This window comes from Euprymna scolopes, chromosome 21 (assembly GCF_053919585.1).
Source record: "Euprymna scolopes isolate OS-2025 chromosome 21, ASM5391958v1, whole genome shotgun sequence".
Classification (NCBI taxonomy): Eukaryota; Metazoa; Mollusca; class Cephalopoda; order Sepiida; family Sepiolidae; genus Euprymna; species Euprymna scolopes.
The window spans coordinates 10,916,049-10,941,910 of NC_136502.1; the positions used below are offsets into that span (position 1 = coordinate 10,916,049).

The 25,862-nt window shown below is 32.3% G+C and overlaps 1 long non-coding RNA gene across 2 annotated transcripts; it reads right to left on the bottom strand.

The window, feature by feature from the left end:
• Positions 1-1,485: 1,485 nt before the first annotated feature.
• LOC145242000 (uncharacterized) lies at positions 1,486-25,737 on the bottom strand. Of its 2 annotated transcripts, none has more exons than XR_013862635.1 (3): positions 25,626-25,737; positions 14,066-14,291; positions 1,486-1,676 (listed from the first exon to the last, which is right to left on the bottom strand). It is a non-coding gene; the product is annotated as an uncharacterized LOC145242000 (long non-coding RNA). The 2 variants fall into 2 exon arrangements; XR_013862636.1 differs by lacking the exon at positions 1,486-1,676 and adding an exon at positions 11,316-11,408.
• Positions 25,738-25,862: the final 125 nt, after the last annotated feature.

The following is a 25,862-nucleotide window of genomic DNA, read 5'->3' on the forward strand; positions in this document are numbered from 1 at the left end:
GACTGTCTCTAATATTTATCTGTCTTTGATAATTTGTGTGATGGCAGCATTGGCTATATGCATAATGAAACACATGTAAGATGCTTAGGGAAAAAGTAAACATAAAAATTTGCCTATACCCCCTCCCCACAAGTATATATATACATATATATATATATATATATATATATATATATATATAGTAAAAGCAATAAAATAATATAACACTCTAAGTAATCAATAAGGTGCAGATACAAGAATTATAGATTTCCCTTACTTTATGGTGGTAACTGATAGCAAAATTCTTGACTTGACTAAATGATTGACTTTCAAATCTCAGCTTGAAACATTCGTTCACTCGAGAAACATTGAAACGTGTGACAGTTTGTCAGAATTAATGGAGTTCTCTAGATTACTAGTTACATTGAATGCAAATTAAAAAAAAACATAAGCAGACTGTATGGCGTAGGGGTAAGGTCAGATTTTTGACACTGTTGATTAAAGTTCAAGGCGATTTAGCATCCAAATTTGAAATTTTAGCATAAAATCACTTGCCATATCTAGACGTACTGAAGAACCCTGTTATGACAAAACAGTTATCTGCCGAATATATATATATATATATATATATATATATATATATATATATATAATAAATTCCACAGCCAAACAACGCAGCAGCTCAGTCAACAAACCGGAAGTCCAAGACTCGAGTTTTGCTCTCATTTAGGCTCATCAGTTAGACACATCCGTTCGTTGACTGTCATGGCTCTTGTGAGCTGCGGCGTTGTTTGGCTGTGGAATTTATTATACAATCTCTCACATTCTGAAAATATATATATATATATATATATATATATATATATATGTATATATAAACACTGTAAGGAGTCTACACGAATCAATAGTATGTCAACATTTTCATGTTTCGTCATGACTTGTGATCATAAAATAAAATCCATGTAGACTCCATACAATGTTTATATAATTTATAAAATAAATAATTTATATAAAGATTTACACACATATTGAGCACTTTTAAAGAAATATTGGTTTTTAGTTCAGATTAACAATATACCTGAACTCAATCACTTTATATATATATATATATATTTACCGTTTATTTCTTTAAGTATGTTGAAATGTTCAATTCTTGACAGCACCTGTTTCATAATGCAGAATCATCTATGTAATTATTATGTCAAGTTTTTAATTTATTTCACCCTTAACTCCTCAGAGGAAAAGGAACTCATCAACTTTACAAGAAAATAAAGGAATATGGTCATGATTACAACATCCGAAAATTGGAAGAGAAGTTGCAATTGTGTTTTCTTTTTGTTACGCCATCTTTGATTTTGAATATATATATATATATATATATATATATATATATATATATATATATATATATATATATATATATATATATATATATATATATATACACACACACACACACACACACACTGTTCGTCGGGTTTGTAAATTTTTACAAAAGGACGGACTTGTTTGCTAAATACTATTTATTTGCTAGCCATCACACATTTATTATCTTTTTGTTGTTGTTGTAATAATAAACACTGAATTAAGATTATCAGGTATGTGAGTTTATTTTACTATATCCATCATTTGTTATTATCATACGTACATGTAAGCTGAAGATTCTTGCACAAGTCATCTGAAACCATGTAATCCACCTTGAAAAAAAAAAAAAAGAAAGAAAAATAAGTGCAACAAGTGATATGATTGGTGATTGATTTGTGCATGAAACTGTCAGTCATTGTGGACATTCAATCTTATATCTAGATTGTGTGTATACACCCACACACACACATAGTATACATATATACATATATACATATATATATATATTTTTTATACAGTGATCACCACTTATCAAGGCCCGGAAGCCACTCAGGGATAAGGGTTATTGCAAGTACATTACGTTAGTGTGGAGATTTGATGAAGTGTTTACTTAAGGGGGCGGTTCATTAGGAATTTGTTTACGTTGAACTTGAAGACATCCAAGTTGTAGTCCGGTGGGAAGCAGGCAGATGGAACAGAGTTTATATATATATATATATATATATATATATATATATATATATATATATATATATATGATTGATATGTAGTTAGCTTGAAGCATTGTGTGGGATAGGTGTGTAGTAGAGATTTAGAAGGCTATCACAATGCGAGGAATGAATCCCTACTACACACACACACACACATATATATATATATATATATATATATATATACTAACTTTTTAACAGTAAAAAAACGATGTAGTGCTTTGAAAATAATATACAAAAAAAAAAACCTAGGAGCCCCTTTCACCAACAAGCTCATCAGGAGTTAATCGTTGGTATAATCAAAAGATGCAAAAAAAAAAAAAATACAAACAAAAAAACGAATTAAAGTGTCACACAAATGGGCTTTTTGTATATTATTTTCAAACCGATGTATATACAAAAGTACCCTGGGATACAGTGGCCTTAGGGTACGTTTTTTTTTCAGCTTACGATATGGAATAAAATATTTTTCTGGCCCCTAGTTACGCTATTTGCCCCACCTTACGGTGTTATTTATAACGTTTTTTTATTATATACATATGCATTATATATTGTACTGTATTTTGTTACTAATTTTAATGCCTTTTCCCAGGGTTCTACTGTATATTTATAATTATTTCTGTAAAGTATATCACAGCTTACATGAACCATGAAAGCCAACAGGCCAGAAGTCCAAGACTCGTTTTGAATCCCAATTCGGATATGCTTAGCTCAAATATTCAGGTTTCTAATCCAGAGTTCGGATATGTAGAACTGATGAGCCCAAATAAGGGTGAAACTCTAGTTTTGGACTTCTGGTTTGTTGGCTTTCATGACTTGTGTAAGCTGCGACATTGTTTGTCTGTGGAAATATATATATTATCTCTCACGTTCTGAAAATTCTAATATTTATATATATATATATAATTTACTTGAAACGTAAATCAGTTTGTATATGCCAATCGTAATATATTTAACAATTCATATATATATATATATATATATATATATATATATATATATATAAAAGTTCTCCCATTAATTTTTTTCCAGTTAGAAAACCTCTTTAAAGAACTTATCTGAAAAGTAAGCCACTAAAAATGCAACAAAGACATAATTTTGTTGACTTGTTAGTTGCAAACGAAAAAATATTGTAATAATCTTCCTTTTAACATGTAATAAACCGCCAACTGATTTTGGATTTTTGAAAGCTTATTTATTATCTTACACTACATATTTTTATATACATACATATTCTATATATACTCCTATAAATTTAGTATTTTGTGCATTGATATTCATATTAAAAACACTTTATTCTATTTATTTAAAAAGAAAATACAACTTTGTTATATATGGGTCGTGGATTTGCATTCATCTGCAAAAGATCTAGCTAATTTGCATATTCTTTTAAACATTCATTTTAATTAATTCCCTATTAGTTTTTTTTTTTTTCGATTTTCTTATGGGATGATCATCTTTACTTAACTATTACGTGTAATTATATTCATGCAGATATTCTACATGATTTATACTTACGTAATATTTGCATAAAAATGTTTTAGTAAACATAAACCTTTTTCTATATATATTTATATATATATGTATATATATTTGTTTAAAATTTTTTGCCACCTAAACGCCTCTGTCAGTTTTTGGTCTACAAACGTGACACTTAACATACAGAGTATTCGAATCCCTAAAAACTTTATATTTGGTTTTGGTTTTGGTTTTAACCAGGGAAAATCGGTGCAAAAAGAATTTGCCAGATGAAGGTCGAACGATGGCATTACAAATATGCATGCGTAACGTAATAGCTATTGGTTTGTTTTCATCTTTAGCCTTGCAGCAAACATGTCTTTATAGCTCAGGCATTAACGTCAAAGAAAAAATCAAATCGTAAGCTAAACGTTTTGGTCTGGATTCTTGGTGGTGACGCACGAGTCATTTTTTTTTTTACTTTTTAAATCATTACTATATATTGGGTCCAATATAATTTTTATATATAATAAAAATCATCGCAGTTTTTCTCCTCTGGTCCAAAATACCGTAGGTTAACAACAATAGGTGTCACATACAAATTTCTTATGTGCAGCCTATTAGCCACTATCTTAAGTAACTTTATCAAGACTTTTCTGACACATCCAGGTGTTCAAATAAAATCCTAGATTTGTTCCGAGGAGCTACACCAGCACTATCACATTAACGTACAGAGGAAGTAGTCTCGATTTTTCTCCCTATTGCTGAAGTCCTCCTACCGATCCCCATAAACACTACAGGGATTTATACAGATTGTGTAGATATTGTGGTTACACCTTCGTGCGATAGTTATATCTGTTTTGTTTCAATTTGAACACTGTACCGAAACGAAAGAGAGAGCAAAAGTGTGTGTGTGTGTGTGTGTGTGTGTGTGTGAGAGAGAGAGAGAGAGAGAGAGAGAGAGATAAAATCATTGTAACAGCAGAGAGTGAGATTACATCATCGTCATGGATTGACCTCATTTCATTATCGCGTCCCGTTATTTGGTTTAAATAAAAAAAAACTTTTTTTCGAATCCATCATGGTAGCGCAGAGGATATCAGGGCCGCATTGCAACCTATGGATTTCACGATCGCCCCCCCCTCCTGCAACTGATTGATTTTTTTTTTTTTTTTGGTTTGAAGTTTAGCATTTAAACAAGGTTACACCTTGTGATAAATACATATTTTTTTTTTGTTATGGTGATAAGTGAAATAATTGAAACTAAGTACTGCAGTAATTAATAAAAAAAATTACAAATGATAAAGACACAAAAGAAGTTTTGTTTCATTTCCTTAAGATAGGATTCCAGGTTTTCGTTTGTAAATAAATTTCTGCTTCTTGATAAAACTTAAAGACGAACTACTTTTAGTCGTGGAAGCCAGTAAGTAACCAGTCAACATTACCATAGCTTCAACAGTTAAATGAATTTTTTTTTTATCTCTCTCCACCCAGGCTGCCTGCTGCATTCTGATAGACGTTCTTACCATGAGGAGTTGAGGGTGTCTATTCCTAAAGCCGTTCATAACATGAGGTTGAGGGTTGGGCAGCAGCAGCAACAACGACAACAACCGTACTTTAATTTTTTTTAGGGGGAGCACGCTTCTACCAGGCAACGCCGGTTAGCAGGTACTGCTAGTATAATAATAAATATGAAATTTGCATTAATCAAAATATCATATTTACGTGTATTTTACAACCGGGCAATGGTGGATGGCTTATTAGTAAATATATATATATCTATCTATCTATCTATCTATCTATCTATATATATATATATATATATATATATATATATATATATATATATATATGAGTGGTTTAGGCTGACCATTTGGGACTTCCATTTATCTCTCATTCTCTCAGCATTGTTTCCAGTCGTCCTGGACTTCTCCTTGCCGCTGGACTCAAACAGTGCCGATTCAGGAGAGGTGTGGTTAGAGATTGCGCAACTCATGCCTCACAATTACATGCACAACTGCCCATACAGGGGGTATCCTTTGTCTTTCAAGACTGAACGGAGGCATTAATTCGATTGGTTTAGCAGTTTGTTTAAAGCATTGTGTGTACTGTATAAAGAAATTTTTATTTGGTAGCTTTTGCCAGAAGACTTTTTGTTTTGGGAGTTTTATCAGAGAGTTTTTGTTTGTTGGGTTTTGTACAAGGTTTTCTTAGCAGCAGCTAACTTGAAGTATTGTTTGTAAATAAGACAACTGTTATTTGTTTTTGTTTTGTTTGTTTGTTTTGATAATTATAAATGCTTTAGATTAAAAAAAAAAGGATTATTATTTATTTTTGTTGTATGAACTGATTATATCAAAATAAAAGCAAAAGAAATACACCTATTTTTTACTTCCAGGTGATGTTCTTACAATTTTGTTTATTCCCATTTTATATGCATGCCTGTATATTTCCTTCATTTTCTTCCTTTGCTAAAACATAATTAAATGTTAGTATAGTTCTTGCAAATGACCTGACTCAATGATACAAATTAATGCTATCAACAAAAGACAGTTAAAAAAAGTTATTGTGTGAATTTAAGATCCAAACTAAACAATCTATGTGAGCCAAAAATTAGAGATTAAAATCAGGTTAATACTTAAACCACTGAACTTTTAATAATCACATTTCAACATGAAAATAATAACAAACATGATTTGTCCAGGGTATATAATCACTATTATATGAAACACTAATGTAACATTTCTTGCATAATAATGTTAGAAAAATACTTTCATACAAACTCGATTATTGCTTTCTTTCTGCTTTTTCTTGTTTTCATAATCATTAAAATAATCTCAAACAAACCTAACAGTTATATTTCTAAAAAAAAAAAAAATATTGTTTAACAACCTAATTTAGCTGTAATATACGTCAAAAGATTGAAAATTAAAACCAGGAAACAAAAACAACTTAGTTTAAAAATATGAGTTTTTGCATGAATAACACAAAACTCTAGTGAAATTTAACTTGCCATCACGGTCTCAGGTCCTAATGTTTTTTGAACATTTATGTTTGATTTTAGAAAAACAAGAAACGCTATAACTACCTCCTCTTATTTAACACTTTCGGTGTAATTACTAGGACTGTGACAACAGAATATTCTTTTCATTGTTTTGACACTCAAGAATACATCCGACACAGTAAGACACAGTCAATCAACCAAGAACCACATCAGCCTATATAAAAACATATAAGATATTAACGGATATGTACTCAAGAGTCAAAACAATGAAAAGAATATGCTGTTGTTACAGCCCTAGTAATTACTAGGGCTATGACAACAGCATCACTCTACATAGAAACATATAAGATATCAATGGATATATATCTGAGAATCAAAACAAAGAAAAGAATATGCTGTTGTCACAGCCCTAGTAATTACTAATGTGAGTGTATACGTCACAATCGTGCATTTTATTTGCTAGCCAAAGGGGTTAACGACATTAGTTTTACAAGACTCAGTGTTGTAAGTTCGAACCAGTTGGTAAGTAGATATGTCATTTGAATCTATATTCATGAGTCTTTAAAAGATTAAACAAGCTTGTCTATAGACAAATAATAGGTACAGGCAATAATGTTGGAACAATGATAGGGGGATCTAGTTTTGAAAGCCGGTTGGTCATAATTTTTTTGTAGGCTTCCGACTACTTTTTGATTGTATTTGAACTAAACTTAATTTCCAAAAGGAAAAAAAAATATTTATACACATGAAAAAAAAAGAAAGTTATAATGAAAAATGTTTTCTCAGCGACATTCAGAAATTGACAAGTTCAACTAAATTTTGAAGTTAAATTCATTGTAAAAATCTCTTGAAAGATAAATATTAGTTTTCTGGGTATATTTCAAAGATAATTAGTCAAGTAAAGTCTTAAGATATTAAATCAAATAAAAAAAAAACGCTTTTTTGTACAAAAAATAGCTTAATTAACCCCCAAAAGCGAGAGATTTTGACTTTGCACAAAACAAAACAAATAAAGTCATCTAAGCATTGATTCTACGGAAGCCCAAAATGTCAGAAAGTGAAAAGGCTGTCTGAAAATGACGTCAGGTAATTGAAGGAGGGGTAAGGAATGCAGGTTTTCCTTTTTTACCAACCCATGCATCCATACATTCTTACTGTGAACATTTGTATAATTTTTGGCATTTTTTAATTGAATTATTTTTCTGTGTTCCTGCTTTTAAATTTTTTCAAGATTATATAAAAATTATGTTACACTGAAAGTTACACATTCATTCAGGAAAGGAAAATATTAGGATCTTACATATAAAAATTATGTAAAAAATATAATCTAAAAAAAAAAAGAAGAAAGAAGTTGAAAGATTTGACCTTTGCTGACTCTACCAAACTCTTCTGTCAATTTTGGGTTTAATTTTAGATGTAGATTACCTGGACATGAGTAAAACTTTTTAATATATATATACATATGCACATAAAGTTATGAACAGTGCATAGGGCCAAAGCAAAGCCGGACTGAACTGCTAGTATATATATTAAGTTGAGATTTTTCTCACCCTGACATTGATATGAAAACCCTACTTTTTATTTAAAAATTATTAAAATGAACTTCTTATTATACTCAGTCATGAATATGCAAGCAACTACATAGTTAACTAATTTGTATATTCCTTCAAAAATCGAGTGTTAATTAATTACTTATTTATTTTTATGTTTTTTTATTAGATATTTTCATTTCACTATTACGCTGAATTTTATTTATGCATAGTTTCTACATTCTGCATAAAATTACATAGAATTTAAGTTAAAAACATTCTAGCGCATGGAAATATTAAGTGACCTTGTTGGTGTGTGAGAAAAGTCGACCAAACTCCTCTCTGAATATTTAGTCTGCAGAGTTGAAATTTGATATATTTGAACCTATGGCACATTTTTGATTTGGTTTTTACCTGGTAAAAATTGCTGCTAAGGGGCTAAATTTGAAAACATGGCAGAGTAAGTTAAAAAAAAAAAACATTACTCCTGCTGTTAGTTTTGCGCATATGCAAAATTAAACATTTTCATTATACATTACAGGCGGACAGAAACACCTGCTATTTAATAAGCCACACTACTATACTTTTATTTGACACGTTAAGTGAAAGCATAGAATAACCACATCACATAACCAAATCACCATGTTAAGAATGGGTTTATAGATACTAATGTTGTTACTTCCGCACGGTACATTCATTTTGGCCACAGACGCCAGTGCTTGCTATTTTACTGGGTTGGCAATGGCTCCCACTAACAACCGTAGTAACTGATTTTTTTATGGGTGGGTAGGGGGCATACTTCTACCGGGCAACGCCAGTACACATGTCTTGCTAGTAATAAATAAGAAATCTGGGTATTCACGACCTGTCCCAATGTAGTATGAACACCCCCAGCCACCTCATGTTAAGAACGGCTTTCGGAATACCCCCCAACCTCCCCATGTTAAGAACGGCTTTTAAGTTTGGGGGTGTTTATTCTGAAAGCTGTTCTTAACATGGGGAGGTTGGGGTGTTTATAATATGCTGGGGCGCGTCGTAAAAATTTACCGAAATCTGCATAAATTAAAATATAATATTTTTGTGTATTTTATGACTGGGCAATGCCAGGCGGCCTGCTAGTTTTAATCTAACACAAATTATTTTTCTTGATTTGATTATTTTATGTGCATCAGTAAGTATTGCAAAAATTTTGCCTATTTTTTTTTTTTAACAAAAAATAAATATTTCTTTACTTAACTAAGTATCAATGGAAATTCAACATTGTCATTAAAAGTAAAATTCATGTTGTATCTACTTCTTCTACACTGCTAATTTGTCCACACTATAATTTTATATAAACAAATTGACAGTTCGAGCACTTTGCGACGGGCAAATGCTAATTTAAGAGGCATTTGAGGAGAAATATTTACAGGCACTGATTCTTGGTCCGATGGTTAGAGCTGCTGTAACAGTACTGAGCCGCCGAAACAGTACTGTATGTGGATGACTATATATATATATATATATATATATATATATATATATATATAATATATATATATATATTTTTTTTTTTTGTGGTTATTTTTTTCCGGAGGTTAAGTAACCAATGAAGTTTAACAAGGTTAATAAAAGAGTGCTCAATACCGAAGTAGAGCAGGGTATACTGAAATGAATAATATATATATATGTAAATACCTCCAGATCAATTACCTAGACTTATTTTACTCCCCCCCCCCCCATAGCCCTTGGGCCCCTGGAGGGGCATAACCCATCTATAACTTTTGTAGACACTTTTATAGCGAGGAGTTCTTTTTACAGGGTGAGGGTGCTGGACCCATGCCCAACCTTCCTAGAAGGTACATACAGTATCTAGCCTTCCCAAATGGTCACCCATTTGGTACTGGCCAGGCTCAACGTTGCTTAACTTTGGTGATCTGGTGAGAACCGGTGTGTCAATGTGATTGTGCCATATAGACTTATTTTATAGCTTGATTTATTTTATCTTTTGCCATTTGGACATCTTCTAATTTTTTAAATCAATTATTCCTTAAATTTTGATTTTTTAATTTTACTTCAAACAATTTCTTCCCACTATCGTTAACATTATAAATCAACTAGCAGGAGCCATTAACCAGTGTTGTCCCATGGAAGCTTGTCCCCCCACACACAAAAAAGAAAATTACGGTTGTTGGTGGCCACTGTCGTTCCTGAACAATTGTGGACACTAGCGACCATAGCTGAAATGAAATAATCTAGCTTTCACTGGCGACTAGTGCTGGTTTGAGACGATAACATGCAGGTACTGTTTGAATTAAAAAAGAAAAGCAATTAAAGGAATGCGTAATTCAGTATGAATTAATAAAATTACAAAAAATGGCCCATTAGAATAATAATGGAATGTAAAAACAGAAGTTTTAGAAGTTAGGGATTCTCACTGTATATGGATTGTTTAGAGTGATTGAAATCAGTGGAAGCAGTCTAAGCTGTTTCTGTTTGTTGTTCAAGTCTTCCTCTTATTTCAACTCTTCCATCAATAATATTAAATTAAATTCCAGTTTTATGTCGTCTTTTTTAACTGTAAAACAAAACAATTACAACGTTATTCACTTCTCTTATTTGAGTATTGTCATGTTAAGGACGGCATTTAGAATAGACATCCCAAACTCCCTATGTTAAGAACTGCTTTCTGAATAAACACCACGAAACTTCCCATCTTAAAAACAACGTTCAGAACAGACACCCTCAACATTCTCATGTAAAGAACGGCTTTTGGTGTAGACAATCCTTTTTTCTGGGAGTGGGTGGGGGGAGGGAATAATTTAACCATAATATAATAATATAATATAATATAATCGTTGTCAGCATACCCACCTGCAAATATAAAAAAAAATGAGAAGTGGTAGTGTCAGTAGGAAAAAAGTAGATTTGTTTATCGCACATGCATATAAACCTGGCAGCCAGTGAATTACAGTGCATAATACAGGTCTTTATATTTCTATAAGTATTTGTCTTCACAATAATTTGAATGAGATTTTCTTAATCAGCATAGTAAAACAAACCTATAAAAGTTGGCATTCTAAAGAAAATTGTGGAGGTGGACCGAAAAATTTAGGATGTGCGCAATATATATATATATATATATATATATATATATATATATATATATATATATAGAGAGAGAGAGAGAGAGAGAGAGATATGCTCAAATTGAGTATTTATTAGTAATTAGTTTGTTTCATTCTCATGGCAACTGTTTGGTGGCCCGGAGATAGAGACTTACCAAATGGAATCAAAGATAGCTTCGTGGCTGGGTTCAGATTTCCCAAACAGCAGGAATTGTCATTCTACACTGATGATTGTATAAGCATTAAACACTAGTATCTGCAGGTATAAAAGAATAATTATTATTTATTTATAATTACGTGTGTGTGTGTGTGTGTGTGTGTGTGTAATGTTCAAACTATATAAATGTTTATATATTTTTAAGTTTCTTTATAACTTCTTATTTGTTGATGTATAGATGCAAAATGTCTTAAAACACTGGATTTTCAGCCGCTTCCTGTGACCTTCCTCAGTGTAATGATATGTATGTGTTTGCCTGCAATAGGTGATGCTATCAGAGAAATAGCTTGTAGCCAATGGGATGAAGAGGTGCTAGTGTTTACCCATATAACTCTGACCACTCCTTGAATTCTCACACTTATGTACAAAAAAACATGAGGATTAGCAAAGCAAGGGGGTACTATTGAGAGAGAGAGAGAGAGAGAGAGAGAGAGAGAGAGAAGAAAAAAAGAAAGACCCCCCCCCCTCCAGCCATCGTATGCATATAGCTTGAACCTATTCCTACAAATTTTAATTATCTCTGGGACCTGAATAAAAAAGTTGCACATGGATTCAATACTGAATCTAATCCCCACCCGCGTCAATTCTGTTGTTATTTTGGTGTCACTCCCACTTGTCCGTTCTATTGTGCTGATTAAGAAATTATATCTAAATAAACACGATATCAGCTGTGAAAAGATCATACATTATTCTTGCCTGTTTTTTGTTGTTTTCTTGGAATATGTTAATGAACTTATACTAATTCATTAAATTTATTAACCTCCCACATTTAATATATAAATATATATATATATATATATATATATATATATATATATATATATATATATATATATATATATATATATATAATTTTTACTATAATAATTATTTACTATAATAATTATTTACTATAATAATTAAATACCTACAGAAACTAGTGTTTCATCCTTTCAGGAATCTTCAGTGCAGAGTGTCACAATTAACACCAGTCGACAGATTCAAACCCGGCAGCACGAGCCATCTCTGGCTCGATTAGCAAAGACCGTATCCAATCGGTTACCATTAACCGCGAGAAATAACATTGAATTTAAACATTATAATTTTAAATGTTCTTTATGACAGTCACAGTGATCTAATCGTATGATGATCTATGTATAAGAGCTAAATTGACCGACTTAATTCAACTGAAAGTGCTCAACGATAAGAAACGAGTTTCTTAAAGGGGCTGACATAATTTTTTTTACTATAATATTAAATATATATATATATATAACTACTTAATTTACTCACATAAAATTAATATATGAAAGTATAAATTTATGTGCAAACTTTAAGTATTTACTTCAACAGTGCTCAATACGTAGGTAGAGCTATTTAGTAAGTTATAAAATATATATGGCGATTAAGCTACACTGAATATTCCATGTTTCATCCACTCTAGGATTCTTCAGGCTTATGTGAGAATTTTGTGGTTGTCTCCGGTTTTTATATAAGCACCGTCTATTGAGTTTTAATTAGCCAATCAGCTTTCTAGTATCCACCGTACCCTTCCTAATCAGCCAATGAGCAGGCACTTACAAAGGCCCATTTGACCTGCGGTTGACCTGTTCCTTTGTGTATGCTATTTAACCTAGATATCTAGTGTTAAGGTTTTTTTCTTTCATATATATATGCACGCCTGTGGAACTCTGTTCCGTCTGCCTGCTTCCCACCGGACTACAGCTTGGATGTCTTCAAGTCCAACGTTAACAAGTTCCTGATGAACCGCCCCCTTAAGTAAACACTTCATCAGATCTCCACACTAACGTAATGTACTTGCAATAACCCTTATCCCTGAGTGGCTTCCGGGCCTTGATAAGTGGTGATCACTGTGTAAAAAAAAAAAAATATATATATATATATATATTTTTTTTTTACACAGTGATCACCATTTATTTTTTAATCGCGGCATCAACTTGCACACATGTTTGTATATATATATATATATATATATATATATATATATATATATATATATATATATATATATATATATACAAACATGTGTGCAAGTTGATGCCGCGATTGCAGGTGATTAAAATAACTTACTGACTAAATAGTTTTCTAATGAATGATAAAAAATATAAAAATAAAATAATTTTTTTTTAATATAATTTTAAAGGTAAAAAAAGTATATATATATATATATATATATATATATATATATATATATATATATATATATATATACAAGATCTGTTGTTATTTTTTAGCGATATATATATAAGCATTTTTAACTGTGGCTTACTTTTGTATTTTAATTTTCGCTTCATTCTCTAACCTATGAAGAGAGAGAAGTTATCTCCCTTTTTATTTTCGTTATTTATGTCTTTTTTGACATGACATATTTTTTATTATTTTATTTAAATAAAATATTTAAATGTTTATTAAATGATGATGATGATGATGATGATGATGGTGTGTGTGTGTGTGTGTGTGTGTGTGTGTGTGTGTGTGTGTGTGTGTGTGTGTGTGTGTGTGTGTGTGTAAAATATATTTACAAACAATTTAAAAAATAGTTCAACAAACTGAAAGGGAACACTACTTAAAATGAGAGGATATCTTTGCTCAAATTATAAAAAGTTTTTTTATTATTAGGAAACATTTCTGAAAATGTTGAAATCAATTCAAAATGTGTGTAAAAATGGTAGTGTATTTTTATTGGCGGAATATACCTGGGCTTCCTTGTGCGGATATGTCTGGATGTGACATCCTGGTATGAGAATGCTCGAATTGATATCTTCGTCCACTTCATAGAGTAAGGTCTTTGCAACACACCTCGACATACCATTAAACTGGGCAACGTTTAAAGTATCCTTTGATACATTATTGATAAGTTTTGTCGTTGATGTGACAAGAATCAATTCTAACATCCATTCAGAGTGAAAATATCCAATGTATCTGTAAAAAAATGAATAAAAAGCAAAATATTTAGACAAAAGTAATATTTGATAAGAGATTAATGTAGTTTGCTTGAAGCATTGTTTAGTGTGCATATAAAGGAAATCTAAAGAAGGCAATACAATGCAGAAGTGTAACAAATCAACACAAACTAAAGTAATATATAAACATATAACGGTGGAATAATCAATGCAAATTCACCTTTTATATATATATATATATATATATATATATATATATATATATATATATATATATATATATATATAAAAGGTATGTCTGAAGGCTTGTCAATGCAGGAATTATTCAGTTGTTGGAATAGATAAATAAATAATGATAAATAATTCAAAGGGTTCAATAGTTCCCAATAAATATTTTTATTTACCTGACTGTAGATGGTATATTCCTCAAATATTTTGGGGGTAACTCCCATTTTCAAGAGGTAACAAATGTATGTCAACTTTCTATGCTGTCGTATTCTGTTTTGAAACCGAATACGGCAGAAAAAGATTATAAAAAAAAAAGAATGTGTGTACAGAACAATAATACAAACAGACATGTTACACAGGTTTGAACAGCAAGGCATTATTTTACAAATTAATTGGAAATAAATGTCTGTTGTTTCAATAGAAAAAAGTGAGTGGATTTATTCCTTATCTTGATTTCCTTGTGACTATGCCTGCATACGTGTAGCTCCCGAGGATGGGCATGTTTACATGCATATAAACATGAAGTATGTTACACTTGAGCAGTTTTGCAGAAATTGAAAAGGAACTGAATTGATTTTATTTTGTTTCAGAATCTATTAATATTAATAATATTAAGTTTAAACTTAATGGTGTAAGGCTTGTGTTAATATTCAATATTATTATTATTGAAATTTTCGTCACTGAAAAATAAGTTTGTTTTTTTTAAATTTTGCACAAACATTAGTCATGGTGAAAGTAAATTTTTGCCAAAACGGATTTTCTGGGATAACTCTGGTTACCTTCCTAGGGGGCATCGCAAGGTAAAATTGCCCCCCAAAATGGTCTGTTCGTTTGTCGTTCACACTTTTCTTAATAACCATTCTACGGATTTTCTAAAAACATTTGCGCAAAAATTTATGGTGAAAGCAAATTTTTTCCAGAATAGATTTTGCAAAATTTTTCACTCATGGGGGGAGAACCCCCACATGCGTGACTTGTTTTATTCTTATTCTATTTTTTATAATGTTTATAATAACATCTGTTTTATATTTATGTCTTTATTCTAGATATTCTTAAATAAGGATCAAATTCATTTCTTACAAAATCTTAAAACCAACATCAATCTGACCACCAATTCTCTACATAATTTGCACTCAGTGTTGAGCCTATCCACTCTAGGATGTTATCTTTTTATTTCTTTGATAATATAAGACAACTTCCTGCAGTCTATTATTTTACCGATAAGTGGGAAAGGCAGACTATAGGTATGAACCTTTTTCAGTGCTATTGATATGACAGAGTTGAACTCTGTTTACCAATTTTATCATCTATATTTTTCTTCTTATGTAAGATTAGTGAAAGAAAATCCCATCAGAGTGCTCGATTATTAAGTAAATTTAACAAAATAAGAGCATAATATTTATTTATACATTTGTTACAGAAGATCAGAACAACATCGGTACTGTCAGTTTCAAATCCAAAATAAGGAGAGCAATATCTGGTTGCCTATATTGGATTCTCTTCAGCTTCTTTTTATATCTGTCTTTATTTAAATAGAAGCTGAATTAAGCCGACATAAATAACCACGGTCCCTTTTGTTTGGATTTGAAACCTACGGTACCAATGTTGTTCTGATTTTTTGTAGCACAAATATGAATAAATTCTTCTTTTCTACTCTATAGAAAATTGCTGCAGATAAGGCATGTAGCCACTTGATGTAAAGAGCCAAAACGAAAATTACTACAAAATTAAAGACTAATCAACGATAAGTGTTAGATGGAAAGATTTTGATCCAGAAAACAGCGTTTTCCCCTTTTGTCAGAAACTTTGCTCATAGAATGCAAGGACTAAAAGACAAAATAAGGGAAGTGAGAGTTATGAAGTTGTCGAAAGTAAAACCAAAACCTACTTCTTATGACATCACCCCTACTTCTTCATTCCTCAGTAATAGTTGTAATAGTTATTGAAAAACATGACAATACTATACCAAAAAGTACTCTGTGATCAACTCAAGGTAATTTCTCATTGTGATAATTTGCACAGAGTTATTTGCCCTTACATTTTTTTGATATAATCGCTGGATTTTATAAATAGTACTTTTTACAGGGTGGTACGATAAATTTGTCGCCTTAAAGAAAATAATACTACAGCTTTATTTAAAAACTTTTATTGAACAAATCAATTCAGGTAACTTGATTATGTAGTGGAGCTGATATCTATTGAATGTAACTGCCTTCAGCTTCAATCATCGCCTCGATATGGGTCCGGAACGGGAGCATACCTTTTACACAAGCGCTGGCAGGAGCTCGGCGAATACTCGGTGGATGGTGGCAATCAAGCTGGCTTTGGTGTTATAGGAGGTCATGTTGGTGATGTTCTTGATGTATGACCAAACGAAGTAGTCCGGTGGATTCAGGTTGGGGAAGGAAGGAACTAGTGAGAGGAAGGTACAAAGTCGTAGCACTCCTTCTGAAGCCAAGCCTAGGTCTCTTTGGATTTCTTGATTGGTGCTGAGTCCTATTGCCACATCCAGGGTCTGCCAGCGGCCACCTGATTGCAACAGGGCATCACCATCCTCTTTAATACATCCAGGTACACTTTGGTGTTTGGGTTCCGCACAAAATTCTGCCCAGATTCCCGAGTTCAACAGAAACATTCCCGAGTTCGACAAGATACACCTGAAGAAGGTCAAAGGTTATATCGACCAAAACGTTGTGAAAATCACACTCAAGATGAGAACAGTAGTCCGCTGAATAATAATACATTTGGAGAATTGTATAATATTATAGCTTACTAACTGTATTTACCCAGTGTTGCTTGGGTGAGGACATATTTCAAAGTGGAAGACTTAGAGAAAAATAATTCAAATGAAGTCATGTTTACAACTTGTTTTAAATGCAAGTTTTACGAATTCGTTTTGGTTTTCCCTTATTTTATTTTTGATTTTAATAAACATTCGATTAATATGAAAAAAAAAAAATTTGATGCATATTTTTTCAAGTTATGAAACACAAACACACAACATCTTGTTTGAAGGCTGTATATTATTGAAGGCTCGCAACGTCTCTTCTGTGGGAGAGAGGTTGCAGGGAAGAGAAAAGGGCATTCCCCCACTAAGCCACAAAGTCTATTTTGTACTTTGTCAAGGCAGGATAAGCTGTTTTTAGCAACTCCTGCCCAGATGTGGCAGCAGTACTCCATCCTTGGACGTGCTTGGCTTTTATACAGATAGAGAATTGCATCAGTAGAAGGATCCCACCATCTTCCCAGCGACCTTGGCAACAGACTTGATGTACGTGTTCCATTTAAGATCAGGAGTAAAGGTCAAACCCAGAAACATGTCAAAACATGGAGCCTCCCCAAGAAGAGAGCCATCCATTTCAATTGATACCAGATGGGGATCAGAGCGTTGATAATGTAAAGATAGGAGCTTGGTTTTGGATGCATTAAAAGTAACCAGCCACCTCTTCCCCCATTGTACCACGCGCTCAAGATCAGAGGAAAGAAAATCAGAGAAAACTTTGTCATTTACGGCCTTTGATGTGTTGCCATAGATGGTCATGTCATCAGCATAGATGTCAACGAATGATTTAAGTATGGGTTTTGGGAGATCATTGATGTAGATCAGGAAGAGAGTTGGGCCCAGGATGGACCCCCAAGGGACTCCAGCATTAATACTGTGGGCCTCTGATTTCTGCCCATCAACCACTACTCTTATGAGCCTATCAGGGAGAAATGATTTAATAATTCAGAAAACATTTCCAGTTATATCGTAGCTGGAAATCTTATGAAGTAGGCCTTTATGCCATACCTTATCGAAGGCCTTTGATATGTCAAGAGCAATTGCCCTAGAAAGGAAGCCTTTGTTGAGAGATTCACTAATCCTATGAGATATAACCGTTAGCACATCTGCTGTAGATCTAGCAGAATGGAAACCATATTGCATGTCACTAAGAAGGTTATTTCTGCTGAGGTGGTTGACTACTTCTCTATTTAATATGGATTCCAGCAGCTTACTCATGACACACAGGAGACTTATTGGTCTGTACTGAGAGGGAGATGTGTAGCAGAAACAAATGGAACTTTTTTCTTTTTTAAATATAGAAGAATCTGCCTTGATGACGTTTAAATATGAAATGAGAATGAAGGAATAGGATAAAATGGTAAATGGTCATTAAAAAGAGGTACAATATATGGAAAATGCCATCATAGATATGAACAAAGGAAAGACTATTTAACCAGACTCTATATCAGTGGAAACGTATGAAACACTTGATAAAATAGGCATTCATAAGATATCTGTTCTCCTCAATAGCATTTTATAAAGACATGGAAACTTATTCAAAATGCTAAATAAACTAAACATTGATGGGAAAGAATTTGTAGCAGAAACAAATGGAACTTTTTTCTTTCTCAAATCAATGCCTCTCCCCTGTGCTATTTGGCCACATACTGACCAATCAGGAGTACGGCGCATTGATCCTTCCTATCCCCTAAGGAATTCGGCCAGCATCTGGTTTGAAGAAGAACAACTCGTCCTTACTGAGAGAGCCACCAAACAGAACGGACCTCCCTTTTCTTCTCTCTCTCCACCTCGGTGATTTCTAATGGTAGCCGGAGTCCAGCTTTTGACCAGGAACATATCATATTCTCTTTAATAAACCTTTTCTGTGTTACATTTTATAAAGTTGTTGCGTTCGTCATTTCAGAAGCTTGTATGGAATTATTTATTTTATTAGGTTGTGAAACCCTAAAAGCATTCCCTAAAGATGACTTATCACCTGAATTATTAAATACAGGGCATACTTCCTGTTTTGATTGGATCCTTCTATGAACAGGGCGTTTATTGCATACTATTCGATGAGTTTCTACAATTATTTTGTTTAATTTTCGAGTTTTGGGGTATTATCGAGATTCCAAAGATGATCGTCACTATCTTTTTCTTATTCTAATACTTAGCATTACTTGTGTTTCAAAGTAAATAAATGTTTTGAAATAATCTAAGACACCAAAAACTTATCCAGGTAGGTAGAAGAGTGCCTTAAGTAATATTTGTCATATATTTGTCTTTTTGACCACGTTTTCGTTTTGTTGTCTACAATACAAAATGTCAGGTAACTAATAACTACCATTTTTAAAAGCTGAACCCTGACGGAAGGGTGATGTTAATCTAAGGGAGACAACTCAAATTTAACTTAAAATTAATTTGATTTTTTTTTTTTTTTTTTTTTTTTTTGTACCGGAAGAAACGTTTTATAAGTTAAGATAAACATTTGGAGAATTTAATTTTTAGAGTTTAAAAAACTATCTATCCTTAAATTATGCAAGGGAAGCGGCATGCCGAATATAAAGGCAATGGATGCATAATACGTGTGCTGATCATGTTTAACTGATGAGAATTAATGTTTATACCTAGCAAAAATAATAATGTTTTTTGTTTAATTTTTTAATAATGGAACATGTATATTTTCCATAAATTTAATAATGCTATTTTCCATAAATTTTAAATTTAATAATTTTATTTTCCATAAACTAATCTACCTATATATATATATATATATATATATATATATATATATATATATATAAGTGAATGTGTCTGTGTACATTTCCCTACGCAATAACTCTGTCAATTTTCAGTCTATAGACTCAAAATTTGATATACAGGGTACTGAGATTTGGGAAAATCTTTGCGATCGGTTTTCAGCCAGAAATTTGGCTGTTAAGGGAGTATGATTTGACCTTTGAGAACTCTTCCAAACTCCTCTGCCAATTTTGGGTCTAACACTTGAAATTTTAAATATAGATTCCTTGGACATGGATCTAACTTAATAACTTGATTTGAGCCCAAAACAATAAATGTTAAGGGGGCATAATAGGGGTCAAAGTTTAAAAAAATTGACCTCTGCGGTCTCTACCAAATTACTCAGACAATTTCTGGTCTAAACATTTGAAATTTGACATAAAGTGTATTCAGAGATAGGGCAAGCTTTTTAATCGGTTTAGGTTGAAAATTTTTAGTTACCAATATATAAATGTATGTATGTATGTTTGCATGTCTGCCTAAAACTTTCAACAGAGGCGACGGATTTTACCAAGATCAGTATCGTTTTGAAGTTCGACCTCTCAGACGACAAATATCGAAAAATTGGCTAAAAACATTAATATCTTCACCTTCAACTGGGCACTTTTCAACAGGGGGGGGTCGCTTTTTTCGCCGATATTTTTGAAAGTCATCCTCTACTTTCGATTGTCTAGCATTAATTTAAACATAAGTCACTTCCGGTTTGGTGATGGTGGTAACAGCAAATACGTCAGGTTTTTTTCCTGTTCTTTTCCTCCTTTGTGGTATGGGTTCGAGCCTGCCTTTTTTTGTTGCAGATCAGCTATTAGTTGGCCAGTTGTGATTAGTTGCCAAGAGTGATAGGACTTTTCTGTCATGTCTGAAAGTGACACAATGTTCAATGAGCGAGATTGGAGATACGCCACTGTACAACTCATTCTCTCTAACGATCCAAGTTATGACAACAGGACCATTGCCAGCACCATCAAAATGCATAGTGGATTGCCACGAATATCAAGGACATGCTAAGGATGATGAAAACAAAGTTTCTGACCACGGTTATGGTCTTTGGTGTGGTCTCAAGTAAGGGCCACATCATGCCAACACATATCTTTGCCGTCAGTTTGAAAATCAACACCACAGTGTACCTGGAAACAGTACTCAAGGAATATGAGGACTAAAGGACAAAATAAGGGAAATGAGTTATGAGGCTGATGAACATAAACCCAAGATCGACTTTCAATTTTTATTTTTTTAGAGATTACACACAAGATCAAGTGTGGGTTTGATGAAAATGTTTCCGTGGAATGAACTGGATTCAAACTTGACACATCCAGGTTTACAAATGTTGTCGTTCATCACCCAACCATCATTATGAGTTGTCTAGCATTCTTTTATCTTCTTCCTATTTTCTTGCCTACATCACAGAGGCAGAGTTGGACACAAGGTCGGTTTTTAATGTGAGGAAAATCCAACTCCTCCAAAATAGGACACTGGATTGGAACAAAAATTTAAATTGCTTCAGTCTAGAAGGATTTCTCCTTCAGTAACCGAGAACATTCTTCAATTCTGTGGCCACAACCAAGTAGAAATATAAAGCATTACATTAAATCAAGGTAACTTCATATCAACTTTGACTCAAGGTAAAAATGTATCTATCACAAGGCATTTATTTTCGATTAAATAAAAAAAAAAAGTATGATTTTATTGAAATTATTTGTACATTTTTATTAGGAAAACACACACATGCACACACACATCTCTCAAACCGTGTTCCTTTTTATATCCGAGAAATATATCGCAGTTATCTCCCCTGGATAATTAACTTCGTAAAATAAACTAATTAATAATTACATTGACCCCATTTTTTTTTTTTTTAAATAATTTAAGGCTTTTCATTTTTTCCTTTTTATCAATAATTTAGAACGTTTTCTTATTTTTATAAAGTACAATTAAACAACGATTGAACTAGTTTTTAAACACTTTCAACAACAATTTTTATTTGTCGAAAACGAAAATAAATAAACGCAAAAAAACAAAACACAAATTTGCCACCTTTAATTTTAGTCAAACATTATATAAAAGCCGCATGATAGTCAAAGAGCTAAGAGAATATTTTATAAAAATTTCTTAGAAAATACTTTTTTCGTAAACGCATACTAAATTTAAAGTAATACATTGCAATGGTTTTCCTTGAATGACGTTCTTAACAGAGTTAGCTCCCTTGCATTATTATTTGGCGCGACAACTTGTTTCTATGGACGTCTGTGTATCAAGTTGCAGTTTTCTTTAATAAAAACTATAATTCCTCTGCAACTATTGTCACATTTCATTTCTTTATATAATGAAAAGAAAGATGCAACTACTTTTTTCTTTTTTAATGAATGCAACAAAGTTTAGTTTCTTTATTTTTACTACTTTTTATTAAGGTTTATTAAACTTAAAAACAGACTGAAAACATTACGAAAAAAAATGTAGTCCTGGCGAATTATTGACAACAATGTAACTATTAAAAAAAACAACAAAAAAAAAAAACCCAAAGAATAAGTCTACATTGAATCAAGACGCAAAGAGTATTAAAATATCTTGCAGTAATCTTAACCCATATGTATTTATTTTGTTCCAGTTTCATGTAGTTCACCAGTTCATGTTTTACATAAACACGAGTCACATGACATATCCGTGGCTATCGACGTTTATGTGTTTGTGTGTAAATATTTCCAAATTTCATTAAAATTTGATAATTCTTGGGGTTTTAATGATAAAGATAAAAATAATTATTTTGTAGTCCCCCAATGAAACCCCTACTTAATAGATTTGGGAGACCACATTTGCACTGCATACATAAAATATATTAAATATATTTGTCTACATATGTTTCAGTATTTTTATGACTCCTCGGTGTGGCTAGACTTAGAAACCAGTGGTTGGAATTCGGTGCTCTACAAACTGAGCTAAATGAAACTATCAGTACTACAATATTTCAAAATATTTAGTTTCCCATGTGAAAATTAAATATTTCCAAATATTATACTTGTATTTTATTTCTTCAAATTAATTATCCCAAGGAAGTCTTCAAATAAAAAGGAAACTTTGATGAATATTCTTATTCTTTCTCCTATCATATTAGAATATTATTTCCATAATTTTCATCATATAATATTTTGATAAATATTAGCAATTATTTTTATGTCTACAGCCATTAGTGTTACATGCGTATGCAATCATCAGTGTAGAAAGTGATAGTAACTGCTGGTTGGAAGATTCAAAGTCAGTTACAAAACCACCCTTGACTTCAGAAGCTAGTATCTTACATTAAAGGCACCGGCAATTAACACAAGAATTTAAGAGAATTAAGTGCCTATAAATGCCAAATAAGCGTGCATATGGAGTAAACAATCAAAGAGTATTCGACGACCAGAAGTAAGTTGGAATGTTTTATGTGTGTGTGTGTGTATGTGTGTGTGTGTGTGTGTGTATACGCATCCGCATGTTTCATCATCTCTACAACTCATCAGTGTGGCAAAATTTGAAAGTCAGACAATATATGAAGAGTTTTAATGAAAAATTGTTAAATTTCATCATCAAATAATTTTGAAAATAATTTTGCTTTTTAATGTGATTTTTGTTTGTTTTAATTTAAATACAAGATTCTACAGTCAGATTCTAGATTTGAAATTCATTTTTTTATACTATCTCCTTAGATATCAGCCCACAAGGCCAAAGTCGATCATGAGTTTGAATGTAGAAAAGCCAACTCTTTAAAAAGGCACACTTGTGACTTGGGACAAAATACTTGCATAGTTCTATTCGTACTCCATCATGAATGATGGTACCTCAGATGGCAGACAATAACTTCATTTCAAGAGGTGATGCCTGGGAGAACAGGTATTATATTTTGATCCTAGCCTATGTCTTTTTATAATATATTTATTTATTTATTTGCCTGCTCATGAGGGTAAATTTTGAGATACAGTCAAATTTTAAGGTGGAAAAATTCATAAAAAGTTTGCTCTGGATCAGGACAAAAATTTAAATTGTTGCAGTCTAGGAAGATATTTCTTTCATTGAATGAAGACTAAACAGATACTACACCTTGATAACAATCATCTGTTTATAGTCGACTTTCTTAATCAAAAGGAAAATTGATTTAATGCTTCTTGAATTAAAGCATTATCTATTATATAAAGGACAAACGTTTCCTTTTGTTTCTTATTTTACTTTAGTTAGTTTTAAGAAATCAAGGGGCTCCCTCCTTGAGCTAACACTTGATTCTGTTAGATTTAAATTTATATCCGAGGGCTCTTTTAAGAATAGATGTTGTTTCCTTTATGGCTGATATCTGTATTTCGTTCCAGAGATTGTTTCCAAGTATTTCTGAAGATTCTTTTTTATTAGGCCAGTTGCTCTTATCACAACCGGTATAATTTTTATTTTTTTCAAACACCAGATCTTCCAATGGAGGTATTTACATACTTTGTTGTAGCGGACAGTGTAAAGGCGATCTGATAAGATTGGGCATCCAGATATTAGGTGGCTTGGGTTCTCAATTGCTGTGTGGCAAAACCTGCACTGGCCATTTGCTTGTAGCCATACTTTTTCATCCATTTGTGAGTAAGCCCTGATCTTGACTGGCTACAATGAGTCTTTTCTCGTTAAATGGAAGTCTCCCACTCTTGAGCCATTGAAGTGAAGCATCTCTGTCTATATATTCCTGGCTCAGCTCCTCCAGGAATTTTCCTGCTCTTTTATGTTGTCCCCATTCTTGGTTTCTTGTGTCTATCTTAATTTCCATGTATTTCTTTCTTTTCTTTCTTGCAATCTGTGTTGCTGGTTCATCATATACCTCAGCCAAATTTTCCAGTATGACACCCCCAAAGTTTTTAGCAAGCTTTGTGATTGAGGTTTTTTGGGATAGACGTTCACGGTGGTCCCTCACCATTTCGATTGTCACATCTCTTGAGCTTTTTATGTACTGTATCATGTTTCTGTGTGTATGTTTGTGTGTACAGTTAAAAATCCAAACCTACAAAATGAAAACCCACAAAGTTCGTATTGTCTTAATCAGCATTGCCCCGAATGCATAATATCTAAAATTTAGAAAAAAAATATTCATTCTCTATGGGCCAACTTTCATCAGAGGAGGGGGGCGGCTTTCAATATTATTATGTACTAATTTTGAAAATAAATGTAGATTCATTTCACAAGGAATTATTACACGTGTTTCTTGAATCAATCCAAGCTATCATCATCATTGTCATGAGTGATATAGAAGTAATACAAACTGAAACCTAATACTAACAAAATTCAAATCTATTATATAAAGGAGAGTTGTGTGTGTGTGTGTGTGTGTGTGTGTGTGTGTGTGTGTGTGTGTGTGTGTGTGTGTGTGTGTTCAGCTAGAGAGGAATTGGCTGAGCAGAGGAGAAAGAGTTAAGGTTTGGGGATAGGGAAGGGAAAATGGGAGTGAGGAAGAGGGAAAGATAGAAAGAGGTAGAGGGATAGAAAATTTAATACAAATATGTTACACTTACAATGCCGGATAGCCCAGCTAGTATATTAATAAAAGAAATTGCAACTTACCTGAATTATAAATCCTATTGTTAATAGATAATGATGATGAGATCAGTCAGTCAATATATATCATTAATTGGTTGTTGTTTCAGCTTTATGGTCGAGTTTAGTTTTCTCCAATATCACGACACATATCTGATACTAAAAGACAGAGTTTGGGCTGTTCAGTGTTACCTTCTCTTGTCCAGAATTCTTCATCTCGTTGATCCATTTGAATATGCTCATCCTAATTTCTATTTCTGTCTT